At 35.5% G+C, this 20,143-nt stretch overlaps 1 non-coding gene across 1 annotated transcript; it reads left to right on the top strand.

The window, feature by feature from the left end:
• Window positions 1–1,232: 1,232 nt before the first annotated feature.
• Window positions 1,233–1,336, top strand: LOC117802560. The gene has a single exon (XR_004625928.1). It is a non-coding gene; the product is annotated as a U6 spliceosomal RNA (small nuclear RNA).
• Window positions 1,337–20,143: the final 18,807 nt, after the last annotated feature.

The following is a 20,143-nucleotide window of genomic DNA, read 5'->3' as shown; positions in this document are numbered from 1 at the left end:
ATGAATAAGTGAAGAAATGAAGTAAAAGACACATATTAATAACTTAAGTAATCACCATTTTAGCTTTATAAATACTGTTTGAGAGGCCAAACAAGAGGCAGACTCTAGAATATTTAAAAATATTTTTCCACAGACAACCAAGCAATGGTAGACTTTGGGTGGAAATATTGGGTAAAGGGAGGATGGGAGTTTGAATAAGTATGAGAATTACATTTGCTTTAATCTAGCCTTATTATATTAAGTTAAAATTCCATACTGAGTTAGGGAAAGAATAGTCTTAGTATTAAAAAAAAAAAAGTGGTTTTGCCACTGTTAAGCTAGACTCTAGAACAAGTATGGGCAATAGCAAAATCCTTGATCTGGAAATTGGCCTTGAGTTGGTTTCTTCTTCGTGAGTCCTGTTCTCTTACAGCATACATTTTGAGATTACAAGCAGGTCTTGGTCACCTATGTAAGTCCTAATGACTGAATCAAAATGGTGCCTATTGATTGTCAAATCTATGCTATTGACTTCAGAGTCAATATTAATGGGGAAAAAATGGAAAGAAAGCTACTGGGCAAAGTGAACTATACTAATCTTCAGGGCAAATGCGAGCCTGCTCATCTTGCAGGTACTTATGTAAAAGGGCATTTAGGGGTGTGTGTGTGTGTGTGTGTAGATGCACACACACGTGTGTATTTTTACAAATAATATAGATGGATGGACAGACAGAGACAGGTATCAAATGCTTTAAACTTACCAATATAGGACAGAATTATTTATGCTAAACAATTAGGCACAAATTGATTTTTCAAGAATCTGAAAATGGCTCCGTATGACACACCCTTATGCTCCAATATTTTCATAATAGAAGCTCATTTCCTGAAATGCTCATGCTCCTATGCTCACCTCAGAGATGACTCTTCGTCATTTCCACCCTTTGGTTTATAAGAGAACCTCTGCCTGCCTCTCCACATGTTGTTATTCAAGGTTGAAAGAGTTGCTAAATTTATTGGTAAATGAATGGTCTTCATTAGTTCACATTTTCCCTAGTGTGGAATTACTTTACCTCACAAGTGGGGTCACAGTCTTTTAGGACTTTATTTCCTTCTTTTCCTTGGGCTTCCCTCCTTGGGATCTGAAAGAAAGTTAGTGGGATCCTTACCTGGGTCTTTTTTCCATGTGAAAGCACACCCAGCTCATGACCCACTGTGTGCATTTTAGAATATAGGTCTTAAAACCTTATAGGATAGCACTCACTTCAACAGAACATACTCTAAAATTGAAATGATAGAGAGATTAGCATGGCCCTTGCACAAGGATGACATGCAAATTCATGAAGTGTTCCATATTTTGGAGTGAAATAGATAAAGGGGATTAAGAATACACTTATCATGGGTGGCTCGGTTGGTTGGGCGCCTGCCTTCAGGTTGAGTCATGATTCCAGAGTCCTGGGATTGAGCCCTGGGTTGGATTCTCTGCTCAGTGGGGAGTCTGCTTCTCCCTCTGTGCCTCCCCCTACTCATGCTTTCTTTCTCTCTCTCAAATAAATACATAAAAATCTTTTTTAAAAAAAGAATACACTTATCATGATAAGCACAGGGTAATACATGCAATTGGTGGATCACACTGTGCCTGAAAGTAATGTGACACTGTAAGCTAATTATACTTGAATTTTAAAAAATCTGACAGAACAACTTCTCCCTGTTTATTCTTCCTTTTTAAGGTTGTAGTTATTTGTGGACCTGTATTTTTCAAATAACTTTTTAAGTAACTTTTCTGAGTTCTCATGTATCTAAATAGATCCTCATTGGTTTTGCACTAAATTTATAGAAGAATATAGTACCATCATCTGTATAACATCAAGAACTTTTATCCATGACCATAGAATGCTTCTCTATTTGTCTTTTATTAGAGTATTAATTGTCCCCAAAGAGAATATGAGGTAAATGTACTAAATGGAAAGATGTAGCAACGCCTGTTTGTTAGGATTCTTCTTGGAGTACCTTTGTCTTCAGAGAAAATCCTTTTCTCTGTTCATAGGGAGGGCACCTCTCACATGAGAATTTTATGATCTGTTTCAGAAGAGAAGGGTAGGGGGAAGATCAGAATGACATTTCTGCTTCTGCCATTTTCTCAAACTCCTGCGGCTTAAAATATTCAATATGCCAAAGTGCCATACTTGGGGTTAGCATGTCCTTAACTCTATCAAGTCCAAAGCGAAATCCTCAAATATTAACCAAATATATGCCTCATGAATGCTATAGGTCAGTTTTAAAAGATTTTCAAAATGAAGAGAAATATAATATTCCTGCAAATAATTTCTATTTTCTGGTTCAAATCTAGTGATTTTTTAAAGTAGATCTTTTACTTAGAATTGCTCCAGTAGAAAATTGAGGGGGGAAAAATCTATTGGTAGTGAGCAAAAAATTATTAATATAACTTAATGTACTGGAAAAGTGACTATTTCTAAGGAAAACAAAGCTATCTACTTCAGACTAATCACAAAGAGTAAAGCCCAATATGTTTCATGCTTAATTCCTTAGGACCTAAGTTTTGATTATGGCAGATTCTCATAGAAACGTTATTTGATGAGAGAGAAAAGCAAGAGACTTTCCTATTCACTATCATCCTTCCTATCCACTTTCCCAAACATTACGTGATAGCTGAGCCTTGCCAATATAATTCTACTTAATCATTTTTATGAGAATTAAGTTGCCAAATTTTTCATCAAACATCAACTAAATGTTGGAAAAATACAGACTTTGTGGCACATTTAATTTAGTGTTCTACAAAAAAAAAAGATTATATAAAGACTGAATTTATACACGCAAGGCAAATGGAAGAAATGGGGATATTTTTCTGATAGTCTGTGCTGACATCAAATTTAACCTTGGGATACTGGAATGAAGTATCTTCTGATGGAAAGTAGTTGAGAAATAAGCTCATTTTTCACTTCACTTAGAGTAAATAATACCTATTTCATTTGGAGCAAAAAAAACAAAAAAATGGTTTTATGCTAAAGAAAGAAAAACTACGGGAGAAAAAGCTAAACACAAACACCTTAGGAGTGTTGAACCCATTAATTGTTATTTTTAAAATCACTTACAAATTTGGATTACAATCTACGTTGAGTAACATAGATTACTGTTATCTGTGGTTCTAATCTGGGGTAACCTGACAGTTTAACCATGGCTAAGAGATCTCTTTTGTTCAACAGCGTTTTGTTAACGAGCTGTGTTTTTGAGGTAGAAAACTGAATTTGTTAATATAAATAACACACCGGGAGGATGCGAACAGTCAAAACAGTGTAAAAGGCCTCAATCTAATTTTCATCTTCCTGTCATCCTGGGTGGGTTCCCTGAGAGACAATAATGAAGAATGCAGAGGGAAAACTCTTACAGGATTTTTTACTCTTACAATTTATAGTAAATTGTTTTTTGACAGCTGGCTTAGGGCTTTGCCCCTCCTCATCTAAGAAATCATGCAAAGAATGTGTGAGCCTAGGAGTCTAAGGCAGTATTTTTCTTAAACTGATAATGAACACAGAGCCAAAACTGAAACCCAAGGTCACAGATAATGGAAAATACACCATAGGCATTTTCATTGCCTTTATGTTTTTAATGATGTCTTCATTGTCTCCTATTGGATTTTTGTTTTGTTTTCTTTTTATAGTCACTTACGTTTCCTGCTCTTTGCCATTTGCTTTCGGGCTGGCACTAGCACTTCCATAAAATATCTTAATGGCCCCCCGCAGGGCTTCTGTAGTGAAGGGTCTGCTAATGTTTCCATTATGACCCTGGTCTCAGAGATCTTTATATCACAGTCATCCTAATTTGCATTAGACCAGGGGGAACATGTCACATAGGTCAGTCTTGGGAGCAATATTTTTTGGTACACTTGGAAAAAATATAGTATAAATTCCTCAGCAGTTGTGTAGCTCTGGAGCACTGAATTTAGTTACAGTAGCATTTGCTAGGGTTTTAGCTGAGTAACTTCCATAAAAGTTAATTGAAATTAACTGAATGAAGCCTCAGGTGATGCTTTGAAAATAGAGACTAATCTCGTAATTGCTTTGTTCTCCTTTCACCTTCTTCTCTTGCCTTAAATAGTAGTGCTGTAGCTGATTGAGCTAGAAAATCATCTTATAGACAAGGGTGGAATGACATAATAATTAAAAACAAATTGTACCTTAGTTTAATAAAGACTCCCAATATAAATACAAGACAAAGCAGTTGTTTTGAAATGTCAGAGTGACCTAGAGTAGTGATAATAGAAAGATGCAAATGCCCGCTCATGGCATAGAGCCCCTGGGAACAGACATGCTGTCCCAGTATGGGGGTGTCACACTTGATGTGAAATCAAAGGGAATTAGATACTACTTTGCAAAATGTTTGTGATCTATTTTCTTGTTATAAAACATGATGAGTATTTCAAAGATTTTATTTAAATCCTGAATAAAAAGTCAAGAAATGAATAGAAAAATATAAGGGAAAGATTCTACACAAGTAAATAGGTGGTTTAAAAATTTTTAGACATGTAGCGTTTGTTTGTTCTTTGAATCTTTACAATAATCTCTTGAATCGTAGGAAAGATTCCATTTTCAAAATGAGTAAACAAATGACTGCCAGCAGGGATTTTGCAGATAGACCTGAATTTAAATCCTGCACTACCATTTACTAAGTGAATGTTTGAAGCAAGTTACTCAATTTCATCGGTTATGAACTTGCACATGCAGAATGGTGCTGTTGTAGACAGCCAATGAGATTCATACATAGCTTCTCACTATCCTAGCACAAAGAAGGCACTGAGACTGTTGTTTCCTCGACTTTGTTTTTTGAGAATATGGGGGCTTACTTAACATCATAGTTGGTTAATAGCAAATATAAAATTAAAATATGAGTGGTTTGACTTTTCGCCCGAATTTGTTACACACTATACCTTGTTCCTCACAATTAAATAATTCACCAAATATTCTCAAATAATTTTACTTTAGTTTTACTTATTTTCTAATCAAATTAGAAAGGATTGTATTTGTAGAAGCATGATATAGAACAAAGTATTATGTGAATAAATAGAACAATATATGGTCTCAAGGAAGAAAATTTCTTTCCTTCCTACTGAATCTGGAAGAAAACAAGGAAAATGAGAAAAATTTGTACTGTCCACCAGAAGTCATGAAACAAAATGTGTAGAATTTACCACAAGGTCCCATAGAAAACTAAAACCTAAAATGTGAAAATTCAAAGAGATAAAGTTAACCTATATGGATAAGAACAAATTTTGACCTTTCATTCTTGATATCTAAATCATTCTCTATTCAGTTACTTATTTTACACAGAGTATCACACAGGATATCTTCTGAGAAAATCCTTTAATAACAGTGTCATTATATGTCTCCAATTGCCTGGAATAATTTCTATTTAGGTTTGACGTCCTAGGGTAATTATTTATAGTTATGTAATAGTAATAAAAGTAATAATTTCACTCTCAAGATGTTCCATATCTGGATGATGAATTATATGGTTAAGGACACAAGTCCTTGTTGTGAGGATAGGTAGAATTCTATCATAATTTTTAATCCAATACTAGGCACATAATCATTTTGGCTACCTACATTCATTACTTCTTATCACAACCCAACCGCAGAGTTTAGGGCTCTTTGTAAAACAGAGTGAGAAACTGGGAATGACTATTAGATTGGAACCAAAGTGTGAATGTTTGTACGAACAGAAGAAGGAGAGCTGCAGTGGGATACATACACTAAATTGAAATTAAAACATTAATATTTTTAAATCATTTCTAGTGAGGAAAGATGAATAGTTGGTAAGAGCCAGACTGAGCATCCAGATGCTGGAAGTCAATTTCTACTATAGGACCCAGTTACATACTCAAAGCCCAAGGTTTGGTGTGCATATTCAATTGTTGATAAAATCGTCACTGTTGTTAGTAGCCACATCATTTAGCCCTATAGGCCATTTTGATTGATTTTATATATATATATATACACACATATGAGAAAATTATCATGTTATGCTAGTTCACTATGGTCAGTTGTTTGTCTTAGTTTCTTGTTGGAGTGAATAGGTTAACTCCTGTACACCAGTCAAATTACTGGGTTGAACCATGTCAAATTGTTGCTTTTTAACCCTTTGACTTAAAAGCAGAATTCTATCTGGTTTAATCTAATATAATCCTATTAAGATAGGAAAAGGATGATGGAGAGCTTAATTTAGCATGGTAAATTATCCTGAAGCAGGACAGAGAGGGACAGGGATGGGGTGCGGGGAGGGATAGGGAAAAGTTACTAACAAATACCTATTGAACACCGGTTTCCACATGCCAAAGAACTGTGCCAGGTACCCGGGACTTAAAAAAGGCATTCTCTCTTCTGTCATAGGCACAAGGTATTGGTAACATAAATTAAGAGTTGATTATCTATTTTATCCATTCACCTGTTGATGGACATCTGGGCTCTTTCCATAGTTTGGCTATTGTGTACCTTGCTTTAAACATTGGTGTGCAAGCAAAATAAGCTGATCAGAGAAAGACAATTATCATCTCACGTGTGCAATTTAAGAAACAAAACAGAGGATCATAGGGGAAGGGAGGGAAAAATAAAATAAGACAAAATCAGAGAGGGAAACAAACCATAAGAGACTCTTAACTATAGGAAACAAACTGAGGGTTTCTGGAAGGGAGTAGGTGGGGAGATGGGGTGATGGGCATTAAGGAGGGCACATGATGTGATGAGCACTGGGTGTTATATGCAATGGATGAATAACTGAATTCTACACCTATAACTGATGATAGACTATATGTTAACTAATTGAATTTAAATAAAATAATTAAAATTTAATAATTTAAATTAAACTAATTGAATTTAAATAAAATAAGTTAAAACACAGAAAAAAGAGTTCATTATCTAGATACTTGTTTTTAAAGATAAATTCTGATAGAACAGCTTCTCTTCCTCCTTTTGTTTCATATTTTCCTCTTTTCCTTTCTAGGTTTTTTTCCATTCCAGAATATTTTTATTTAATTTGCAATCATTTCCCTCCTTAGTCTGAAAGCTGAAACTCCTATTGCTCTAAAGCAGCTACTTCATTATGGCTTCTTCTGGTTCCCTGTTTTGAGATCTGTGTCTCCTTCTCTCAAAACACCACGATGTAAGCCCCTTGAAGACAGGGAATGAGAATTATTCATCTTAATTAACATATGCTGGACTTAAATGTTGCTCAATAAATTCTCATTAAACCAAATAATGTCCAGTGTACATTGATGCGATATCTAGGCTATGGAGCCTCAATAAATATGAACATACTGATAATATACGTATAACCATTGTTATCCACTACCCAGAAATTTAATGTAGTCACTGGATACTATGTTTTGAGATCAATTAAAATAATTTGCTTTTCTCATATATGGGTAGCCTCAGGCTCTGTTTCCCTCAGTCTCTTTCTTAATGTGAACATTAATGGGAATTATTTTTTATTAAGCAGAATGAAAGTAAAATAGTTTTGCAATTTGACTCAGTGTTTGCTGCTTTTTTATGCAAACATGCACGGGATAAAAAATTTTACTAAATGATATAAAACGTGATGAAAATTTTCTATGAAAAGCTACAGAAGCCTTAAACTATCTGTTTTTCTCTTTACCTCTTTTCCTGAAAGGAGACCTTGAATCTGGAATCTGAATCACTCTTACTTGTCCTAAGATGTCAGTGGAAGTTGGGGACAGCCAAGCTGGAAGGTCACCAAGAGATTTGCTAATGTACAATTTGCCTTGCTTCCTGCATTTCACAATTTTTATAACATTGAATCCACTTGAATAACATAATAGGAAATACATGGCAATTTACTCCTTAAACAAATGGGAATCCACCTATATGTATATTGTGAGGAGGAATTATGTGCACATACACACACAACACGTATTTCATTTTAGATTTGAGAAAATATATAAGAAAATATCAATATATTCAGTTAAAACTTTGTTCCATATATATTACATAGTTTATTTTATATTGTATATATATGTTACATATATATAACATATGTGTATATGTTATACTTTAAACAGCTTATTATTTAAGCTGGTTCTGCTAATAAATGTATATATTGACCTCTAAATACACAATTCCTGGCAATATTTTTAAATAAGCATTAAGTAGTAATTTCTGAATACTTTTATGTGTTTTATAGAGAATCTTTTACAAAAGAATCATCATAATGCTCTCCAAAACCTAGGGAAACCAAAATCTAGAATTATGAGTTTAGGAATGAAGGGTTTTTTAGCAACCTAGGGATTTGCCCTTAGCTCAGGACTGTCCTTGGTTCCCCTGGTAGAAGGGCTGTGCTAGAGACTTGAAGGCTAATGCGCGCTGTCGGATAAAAGTCACAATGACTCAGGGTTTTACTCCGTTCTTTGCTAGTATTTGGGTGAAAGGCATTGAACTGATTCACAAAGTAATCATTTTGTTGCCTAAGAATAATAAACCAAGTTCTAGTAATAAATTCTATTTTGGTAACTGGGGAACATATTCTAAACAGTTTTTTTTTAATTCAATTTATTTAATCTAAAAAACCCCCAAAAAACAAGAAACAGTATACCCATTTCTCCCACTGTCAACTCCTTGCCCCTGGCAACCACCAAACTGTTCCCTGTATCAATGAGTTTGTTGTTATTTCACTTAGCATAAATGCCCTCGAGTTCATCCATGTTGCTGCAAATGGCAAGATTTCATTATCTTTTATGGCTAAGTGATATTCCATTGTGTATATATTCCACATCTTCTTTATCCAGTCATCCACTGTTGGACACTTACGTTGTTTTCCTATCTTGGCTATTGTGAATAATGCTGCAATGAACATATGGGTGCATAGATCTTGTTGAGTTCATGTTTTCATATTTTAGGATAAGTATGCAGGGTGGAATTGCTGGATTGTATGGCAGTTGCATTTTTAATTTTTTGAGGAACCTCCATACTGTTTCCCATAGAGGCCACACCAGTTTGCATTCCCGTTGGCAATGTGCAAGCGTTTCCTTTTCTCCACATCCTCACCAACAGTTATTATTTTTTGTCTTTTTGATAATAGCCTTTCTAGTAGGAATGAGGTGAGCATGGAATATCTTTCCATTTATTTGTGTCTTCTTTAATTTCTTTCACTAATATCTTGCAGTTTTCAATATACAGGTTTTTCTCTTCCTTGGTTAAATTTATTCCTAGGTATTTCATTCAGTTTGATGTAGTGTACATGATATTGGTTTTTAAGTTCTCTAACAGTTCATTATTAATGCATAGAAATGCAACAGATTTGGGGCACCTGGGTGGCTCAGTCGGTTAAGTGTCCGACTGTTGGTTTCAGCTCAGGTCATGATCTCATGGGTCATGAAATCAAGCCCTGCAAGGGGCTCTCACTCAGCTGGGAGTCTGCTTGAAGATTCTCTCCCTCTGCCCCTCCCCTCACTTGCACTTGTGTGTGTATGCCTGTACACATGTGTGCACACACACACTCTTTCTCTCTCAAATAAACAAATAAATCTTTAAGAAAAGAAATGCAGCAGATTTTGTGTATTTTGTATCCTCCATGTTTGGTGGATTCATTTATTAGTTCATTTATTAATTAACAGTTTTTCATGAAGTCTTTAGGATTTTCTATAGATGATATAATGACATTTGCCAATACTGACAGTTTTACTTCTTTCCAATTTGGATGAATTTTCTTTCTTTTTCTTATGTGGTTGCTCAGGGCTAGGACTAGCAATACTTTGTTGAGTAAAAGCAGTGATAGTGGGCATCCTTGTCTTGCTCCTGGTCTTAAGGAAAAGATTTCAGTTTTCCCCTGTTGAGTTTGATGTTAGCTGTCAGTTTGTCATATATGACCTTTATTATATTGAGGTATCTTCCCTCTGTATCTGCTTTGTGAGAGTTTTTAGCATAAAAAGATGTTGAATTTTGTCAAATGTTTTTTTCTGCATCTGTTGAGTTGATCAAATAATTTTTTTTCCTTCATTTTGTTAACATGATGTATCACATTAGCTGATTTGTGGATTTGAACCCTACTTGCACCTCTGGAATAAATCCCACCTGATCATGACATATGATCCTTTTAATATATTCTTTGTTTTGGTTTTCTAACATTTTGTTGAGGAATTTTGCATCTATGTTCATCAGAGATAATAACCTGTAATTTTCTTCTCTTGTAGTATCCTTATCTGGTTTTGGGATCAGGGTAATTCCAGCCTCATAAAATGAGTTTAGAAGCTTTTCTTCCTGGGGAACCTGGGTAGCTCAGTCAGTTAAGGTCTGCCTTCAGCTCAGGTCATAATCCCGGGGTCCTGGGATCAAGTCCCACACCAGGCTCCTGCTCTGAGGGGAGTAAGCTTCTTCCTCTCCCTCTACCCCTCCCAGCTGCTCATGCTCTCTCATTCACACACACTTTCTCTCTCTCTCAAATAAATAAATAAAATCTATTTTTTTAAAAAAAGAGTTTCCTCATGTTGTTTCATTTTTTGTTTTTTTTCTTTGAAGAGTTTGAGAAGGATTGATACTAATTCTTTGAATTTTTGGTAGAATTCACCAGTGAAGCCATCTCATCCTGAACTTTGTTTGTTGGTAAATTTCTGATTAGTAGTTCAATCTCCTTAGTAGTAATCTGTCTATTCAGATTATCTTTTTCATCATGATTCAGTCTTGGTATATTTTATGTTTCTACGAATTTATCCATTTCTTCTGGATTGTCCAGTTTGTAAGCTAATAATTATTCATTGTCATTTCTTATGATCCATTGTATTTCTGAGGTATCAATTGTAACATCTCCTCTTTCATTTCTTATTTTATTTATTTGAGTCCTCTCTTTTTTCTTGGTGAGTCTAACTAAAGATTTGTTTAAAGATTCTGTTTTTGTTTTCAAAGAATAAACTTTTAGTTTCATTGATCTTTGCTATTGTCTTTCTAGTCTCTGTCTCATATGTCCTAATCTTTGTTATTTCCTCCTTTCTACTAACTTTGGCCTTCATTTGTTCTACTTTTTTAGTTCTTTGAGGTGTAAAATCAGGTTTATTTGAGATTTTTCTTGTTTCTTGAGGTAAACATTTATCACTATGAACTTCCCTCTCAAAATTGCTTTTGCTGTATCTCATACATTTTGGCATATTCTATTTCCATTTTCATTTGTCTCAAGGTAGTCTTTTATTTCTCATTTGATTTCTTCTTTGATTCATTGGTTGTTCAGTAGCATATTGATTAATCACTGCATATTAGTGAATTTTTCAGTTTTCTTTGTTTAATTAATTTCTAGTTTCATACCATTGTCATCAGAAAAGATTTGATATGATTTCAATTCTCTTAAATTTATTAAGATTGTTTTGTGGCCCGATACATGATCTATCTTGTAAAATGTTCTATGTGCACTTGAGATTAACACATAGTCTGTTGCTTATGGATGGAATGTTCTATAAATATCATCTAAGTCCATCTGGTATAATGTGTCATCTAAAGCTGCTGTTTGCTTTGTGACTTTCTGTCTGGATGATCTATCCATTGATGTAAGTTGGGTATTAAAATCCTCTGATATTATTTTATTATTGTTTGTTTCTCCCTTTAAGTCTGTCAATATTTTGTTTATATATTTAACTGCTCCCATGTTGGTACATAAATATTTATAAATGTTGTATCTTATCCTTGGATTTACCCCTTTTTCATTGTGCAATGCCCTTCTTTGTCTCTCATTACTGTCTTGGTTTTAAAGTTTATTTTGTCTGATGTAAGTATATCTACCCCAGCTTTCTTTGGTTTTCATTTGCATGGAATATCTTTTTCCATCCCTTCCCTTTCTGACTATGCATGTCCTTACACCTAAAGTGAGTCTCTTGTAAGCAGCCTATAGATTGGTTGTGTTAGTTTTATCCATTCACTCTATGTCTTTTGATTAGAGAATTTAGTCCACTTAAATTTAAAGTAATATATTTTTTTATGTGCTTGCTTCCATTTTAATTGTTTCTTGACTGTTGTTGTAGATTCTATTTCTTCCTTTCTTCTTTTTCTACTCTCTTCCTTTGTAGTTTGATACCTTTTTTAGTGGTTTGCTTATATTCCTTTCTCTTTATCTTTTGTGTATTTTCTATAGTTTTGGTTTTATGATTACCATGAGGCTTGCATATAAAAACCTAACAGTTTATTTTAAATTGATAACAACTTAAATTTGATTCCATTGTAAAACTCAACATTATTACTCTCCTCCCCTCACGTTTTATGTTTTTATGTCACTTTTTACATCTTTTTATTTTATGTATCCCTTAACTAATTGTTGTAGTTGTAGTTAATTTTTTACTTTTGTCTTTTAACTTCTATTATAGTTTTATAAATTATTAATCTACTATCTTTAATATATATTTACTCTACAGGAGAGATTTTTACTTTTGTATGTTTTCTTGTTACTAAATGGTACCTTTTCTTTTCAGCTTAAAGCAGTGCCTTTAAAATTCTTGTAAGGTTGTTTTAGTGGAGTTGAACTCCTTTAGCTTTTGCTTACCTGGAAAACTAACTCTCCTTCATTTCTGAATGATAACTTTGCTGAGTAGAGTATTCTTGATTGGATGTTTTTATTCTTTCAGCATTTTCAATATATCATGCCACTCTCTTCTGTCCTGTAAAGTTTCTGTAGAAAAATCTGCTGATAGTCTTATGGAGGTTTCCTTATACATAGCAAGTTGGTTTTCTCTTTCTGCTTTTAATATTCTCTCCTTGTCTTTAACCTTTGAACTTTTCATTATAGTGTGTCTTGGTATGAGTCTTATGGGGTTCCTCTTATTTGGAACTCTGGGCTTCCTGGATCTGCATATCTGTTTTAGCCATTATTTCTTCAAATGGGATCTCTGCTCCTTCTTCTCTCTCTTCTTCTGAGAGCCCTACCCAGCAAAAGTTGGTCTGTTTGATGTTGTCCCACATGTCCCTTAAATATCTTTACTTTTTCTTTCTTTTTTCTTCTTGCTGCTCTGACTGGTTGAGTTCCACCGCCTTGTCTTTGAGTTAACTGAGTCTCCCTTCTGCTTCATCTAGTCTGTTGTTGAACCCCTCTAGTGTATTTTTCAGTTCAGTTATTGTATTCTTCAGCTCTTATAACTTCTATTGGGTACTTTCTTATGTTTCCCATGTCATTTTTGAAGTTTTCACTCTGTTCACCTGTTTTTCTGCCCAGTTTGGTGAGCATCTGTATGACTATTACTCTGAACTTTTTGTCAAATAAATTACTTATCTCCACTTCATTAAGGTTTTTTTTCCTGAGGTTTTATCTTGTTCTTTTGTTTGAAGCACAGTCTTCTGCTTCTTTATTTTACCTGACTCTCTGTGTTTGCTTCTATACAATAGATGCTCTCCCAGTCTTAAAGGAATGGACTTGTAGGGGAGGTGAAACCTGTTCTTAAACCCTGCTACAGTTCTTGGTTTTTCTCTTAAACCTTTTGCTTGTCCAAACAACCAGTTATGTTATTAATAGCTCCCTGTAGTTGAGGATGTGCCAAGGTCTGTTGATGTTCCAAAGGGGAGGCTCTCAGCACCTAGTTTCAGGTTGACTGGTAGGCAGAGCGTAACACATCAGCTTTTAAATGGATGCAAATATATGCAATCCTGTGAGACTGCAAGCATAAGCCCCACTAGCCACCAGAACTAGGTAATCCAAAGTTGCCCCTGGGTGGCAGTCAGAGAAATCAGGGCTCCACGTGAGTGTATAAGCTCTTCTCTGGGTGATACCAGCACACTGGAGCAAGGCAGAGAGAGCATTAAGACGGCATCCACAGCCTACATTCCTTAAGAGCTGCTCCAGCGGCACTAGACATGTGCCAAAGCTGAAGCTTGTCTCTCAGGCCAAAGCTCCAGACAAGCAAAGAGGCCTCCTTCACAGAACAACTGGGGATCATGCCTCAGTCCTCAGTGTAATGCCTTGGAAGTGACAGCTTGCCAAGAACTCTCTCTCCAATTGCCACCATCCTGTGGGACCCAGAAATGCAAGCCCCCCTGGCCACCAGAGCTGGCAAACAAGGGATACTTCCTGGGCAGTGGCTACAAAAACTGCCCCACAGAAAAACCAGGGCACCGGATGTGTTTAAAGCTTCCCTCCAGGCGACACTGATGCTTTTGAGTATGGTAGAGGGTGAGTGCAAAGATAGTGCCTGCCCACCATGGTGTCTGGAAAGGATTATAGTCAGTACCAAGATCTGTGTTTAATTAGGAGCTTGCCCCTGAGGCCATAGTCATGATTAGCTAATAGACTAATTCACAGAAACACTGAACTGCTGGGTCTATTGCCTAGGGTGGTAGCAGTTTAAGAACTCTCTCTGTTGGTTACAGTCCTATTGGACCCACAAATGTAAGCCCCACCAGCCACCAGAGCAGGTGATCTACAGGTATCTTCTCAGGGCTTTGCAAAACTCAGGGTGCCAGACAGGGCAAGAGATCTTTCCTTGGTGACACTGATTATTACAGTCTCATGGGACTAATAATACAAGTTCTCCTGGCCTCCCAAGCCAAGTGATCAATTGATTATGGCAGCTGCAAAAATTGGGGCACCAGACACACATAAAAGCTTCCTTCCAAGAGGTACTGGTGCTTTGAAACACACCAAAGGGATAAACAGTTCTATATTTAGAGCACCACACAGTGCAGTTTTAAAAGTGTTTCTCTACTCCTATACCATGAGCTCATAGGGGTCAGCAGTATATATGCATGTCTCATCCACTTTGCATCTCTCAGCACCAGGCCAGTATTTGGCCCATCGTACATTATCAATAATTGTTTGTGAGCTTAATTTAACTTGATGTGGAAAACAAGTCTATCTTAATTTCCATTATAATCTTAAATTAGCTTTCCATTTCCCTGAAGGAGAGAAAGATTATAAATGAAGTGAAATAAGAGTAATGTGGGAGGAAATAAGATAATCAGGTTTACAATTATTTCACTCTGAGCTAATATTTACTAAGTGTTTATAAATGTTCCAGGCAATTTTCGTGGCAGGTGGGTACTCTTTTTTTATCCCATTTGACAGATGAGGAAACTGAGGCACAGAAAGGTTAAACAATTGCCTAAACTCACAATGCTAATAAGTGGCAGGGCCAGGATTTGATCCATGTTATCCAATTACAGATTCTGCACTCTTAACTAGACAGTTTCTTCCAGAATATTATAATATCAAACTAAATTATTAAAGTCACTAAGAGGAAGGAAAAAGTTATTTAAAATTTTTCACAAATTTCACAAATTTGTATAATACTGAAAACAAAAAAGTGAAGTCTGGGATTTAACAAGTAATTCTTCTTTAAATGCTTTTTACTGGAGGTTAACCAAGCATAAGAAATTCAATAGGTAAACTATATACTAGTTAGCACTTGCCATGAACACATGTATCTATCCAATTCAACAAGCAAATATTGATCAGTTATCATGTGCAAGGCAATGTGCTAGAGATGTAGGCAGGATGTACAATGGCAATCAAAGCACAAACAGAGCCGAAGGGCCACCAGAAGCATATAAATAGCTTCAGTGCAGAATACCAGTACAGGAAGCATGATCTGGGAGAGGGAGAGTTGTTTCCCCTCTAGGGATCTGGATGTGTAGAGACCGGGGACAGCTTCCAGCAAGAAAGCAAGGGACATTCAAGGGAAACAGACAGCAGTATGTTTCAACCTGTGTATACAGGGCATAAAGCAGATGAAGGATTTGCAAAATACTGGCCCTGTTGGTGAGACCTTGAATCTCAGGACAAAGCAAGGAAGGTATGTGTGGGGTGTACATGTTTATGTGTGTGTATGTATGAAAGAGTAAGAGAGTCCACCTTATTTTCCGTGCATTATGTTTCCATTATCCAGCCTCCCATCAGTTATCAATTTATTGTGATGTGTGTGCAAACACAAATGTATCATCATGCACAAATACCATCATTATGGTAGAATGAATAAGGAATTTGGCATGTGATGAACCTGGGTATGGATCCAGGCTCCATCTCTCTCTAGCTGTGAGATCTCAGAAAAATTATTTGGTATAGCTGGATCTTGATTTCTTTATCTGTAAAATTCAGATATACTAACCTGCAGAATTATTATGAGGACTAAATAAGCTTAAACCTCAGTGCCTTGATTCATAAATATTATTCAGTATATATTTTTTATCAAAGAGTATGAATATATTCCTACAAGTGGTACAAAGCTACAGAATTTTAAGCAAGGGAGTAACATACTTGATACTTCATCTTCTGATTTCTGTAATAGAGCAGATTAGAGGCTTCTTTTTTTTTACTAAAAATTAATCAGCTAGTGATATATATATTATATAGAATTTATGTAATTTATAATTTATTGGCTATTATGTATAATTTATTATTATGTAATATTATAAAATATTATAATATATAATTTAGTGCCATATTTCTATGCTGTTCCTCAAGTTTGAGGAGCACAGGTCAATTTGCAGTCACATTCCAGGAGGATCAATTGGGTTTGATCCCCTCCCGCTGGGCACAGGAATACTCAGCTTCTGCTTGTCTTCTGGGAGTTTAAGTGAAATGAGTGCCAGCTGGAAAATATTGCTCTGTTACTCAACTACTCTCAACTTTTTTACTCTACCTTATTAACAAAGATACCTGTGGAAAATGAAAAGTAATCAGGGCAAAATACCCTTGGGTCACCTTGGTGGAGGATTCTGCTGTGTCTTTTTTGGTTAGCTGTCTCCCATACACATGCACAGCTACAAGAGATAGATGTTCCTTCTCTATCCTAATACTCCAGGATATCGAAGAAGGAAAAAAAAAGGGAAGTAATGACAGTTTCAGTGCTATGAATTGATGGTGTGTTATGGGTCAAATGAGAAAAAATAGGGGAAGGAATGAGGAATTAGGACACATGAATCTTATGGCAGAAGTAGAATTTTCCTATCATACTTTATATAATTTCCATATACTGAACGCCTACTTTTATATCTGCTCTTTATATTTTTACTTCCAAGCACATGTTGAAAGATTTGGCTCAATGTATTTCTTTCAGAGCTCAATCCCCTGGAGATTTTAGAAGTATCTATTCTTTTTGTTATTATGGTTTTAAGATCCTGGAATTTTGTCTTCAGAATTGAATTGAGTAAGCCACTTATCACTCCACGCTTTTAGCCTGTCCAAGTCAGTCTAAGCACTCTTTTGTGACTGCCCCTTCAACACCCCAAAATCCCTATGTCAGCAGATTTTATCCTCCTAATGCATATGTCCTCTTTCGGGTCATTGATGTATAAAGTGAACAAAACTCTGTCCTAATATTTATCCCCATAGCAGTCCATTAGTTAGTCCTGACCAGTTGCTATTCTCAATTACCTTCAATCTTAGTTATTCAAGCTAATTTTTTCCTTCATTCAAATATCTCATCCCATCATACCATAATTGCTGACCTTGTAAATCAGTTTTTCTATACCCTTTTATATTTTAAAATGTCTTAAACTGTAGGGAAAGTATATGTTCATTGCTCTGCTACTATTCCCTCTACCTAAAGGCTTCATACCCCCTTGTTCAAGAAAGTTTTATCAGTTTTATTATGCAGGGCCTCTTTTAGTGAATCAACACTCTCTCTCCAATTTGATACTCTAATTTTTGTATATACTCTTTTTCTAAGTTTTTATTTAAATTCTAATTAGTTAACATATGGTATAATATTAGTTTCAGGTATACAACATACTGATTCAACATTTCCGTACATACATGAACCTGTGTTCATCACAAGTGCACTCCTTAATCCCCATCATCTTTTAACCCATCCCCCACCCACCTGCCCTCTGAGAGCCAACAGGTGTGTACTCTATAGTTAAGAGTTGGTTTCTGGGTTTGCCTCTCTCTCCCTTCGTTTTTTCCCTTTGCTCATTTGTTTCTTAAATTCCACATATCCACATATGAGTGAAATCATATGGTATTTGTCTTTCTCTGACTGATTTATTTCACTTAGCATATTACTCTCTAGCTCCAACCACGTCGTTGCAAATGGCAAGATTCCATTCTTTTTATGGCTGAGTAATATTCCATTGTATGTATATTCCACCTCTTCTTTGTCCATTCATCAATGAATGGACACATGGGCTGTTTCCATAATTTAACTATTGTGGATAATGCTGCTATAAGTATCTAATTTTTGCATATACTCTTACTGTCCCCACTCTCTTGTCCCCCTTTTAGAAAAAAAAAATACATTAATTTGTAGACCTCACTGGATCTGATTTGCTGTAATATCTTTATAATTTAAAACTTCAGCATATATTTTAAATATTTTCAATATATTTTGATTTCATATTAAAATACAATTTATAGGTCAGAGAAAAACAGGATGAAAGCAGAAGGCAGAGAGGAGAGATTTGAAGATGTCATGCTGTTGGCTTTTTAAAATAAGATTTTATTCGTTTATTTTATAGAGAGAGCACAAGCAGGAGGAGCTATAGGCAGGGGGAGAGGGAGGATGTGGGGCTCAATCCCAGGACCCTGGAATCATGACCCAAGCCGAAGGCAGACACTTAACCAACTGAGCCAACCAGAAGCCCTTAAAATACATCTTATATATTACTGATAATTGCCTGAATTGAACGACAAGCTGGGAAGGTAACTGCTTTCTAGGAATCAAAGCTCATGGACTATTTAAATGCTTTTATCAGTGAGCCATTTCCAAAGGTGATTCTCTCATCTGGTAACTGCAAATTGCTTGAGTAACTAAAAGGCACTGCCTAAATGTTATCCAATGGTAAGTTAAAAGCATTAACTTTTTTAAAGAGATCGTGCTTTACTGAGTGACTAAACCAAACCTAGAAATCTGTGGTAAAAATATCTTTATTTGAAGACAATTTTTAGGTCTGAGTGGAGCAGACTGCCATCTGTTGGTAGTTCTCTTGAATTGCAGGATTCACTCAAAAGGTAAATTGATCTCTTAAGTATTGGAATAACCAAGTTATGTCACAAAACCTATTTTTGACCATCTTAATTACTATTAACGGAAACTCCGTAAAGATTGATCATATGTGTTTTTAAGATATTATGTTGTCATCATAACATAGATAGCACAGATAATTTCAGTGGGATTTAATCATATCAACTCTAATTATAAGGAGATACAAACTACTGCCATTGCTAGAAAACCATTATATTTAATTTTAGGTCACATCCAACTCATGTCTACTTCTGGAAATATTTAAGGATAAACTAAAGGAGTAGAGGGGTTTTTTATTCTGACTGGATTTTTTTTTTACAACTAGAATAAATTAACCCATTTTCAGTGCAGAATTACGATTTTATAACCTTAGGATTAGACCCACAGAAAGCCTGAAATCTAGGGCTGATAGGGATAACATGCTTAGGAAACAGTCCTTAGATTACTCACCTCACAGTAAGTATTCAGCAACATGCCTACTGTGCTACCAGTTGCTTAAATCTCATGGAAAAAGAGGCCCACAGCCACGTTTTCCAGCATGGGTAAAAGGGCCTAGTAGTACATTTAAGTAAAAAGCCCAGGATGCATCTTGAAGGACTTGATCAAGAAGTGTTATTAGCATGTAGACTTACATGGAGATTGATCATGTTATCAATATCAATGACATGATTGATGTCCCTTGCATTGTAGGGCTAACTTCAATGCAGTTAAGTTTCTCTGCCTTTATGGATGGTAAATTGTATTCAATTATCTCTATTATCTATTTCCATTAACTTCTGTATGTCATTATGCTATATTTGTATATATCTGTATATATCTGTATACCATTGCTGTCTTTCTTGTGACAAACTTGCAAATAGTTCTCTTATTTTTAGACAAACAAGGATATGAGGGCATGGATGTCTTTGGCATCATCAAGAAACTGAAATCATCAATGGCCAGAGGTGATGGTTAGCCATTCACTCTGCTATGCTTAGGAAGATATCCTAACTTAAAGCTTCCTACACAGTACACTTTTTCTTAAACCCTATCCCTACTAAATCCTGAACATTTAGTGCACATACTACATAGGTAAATCAGACTCCTATCTTAACTTGACAATATATAATCTTTTTCCATTCCACGGCTACAAAAATCTGTAACTGCTGAATAATTCATTTGCTCTTGGAACCAGCCATTTTTCATCGGCCATACCTTATTAATCTACCACCCAAACCCTTC

This window comes from Ailuropoda melanoleuca, chromosome 5 (assembly GCF_002007445.2).
Source record: "Ailuropoda melanoleuca isolate Jingjing chromosome 5, ASM200744v2, whole genome shotgun sequence".
In the NCBI taxonomy this organism is placed as follows: domain Eukaryota; kingdom Metazoa; phylum Chordata; class Mammalia; order Carnivora; family Ursidae; genus Ailuropoda; species Ailuropoda melanoleuca.
The sequence above is the reverse complement of the archived record's forward strand: the minus strand, read 5'-3'. Positions and strand labels throughout refer to the sequence as shown.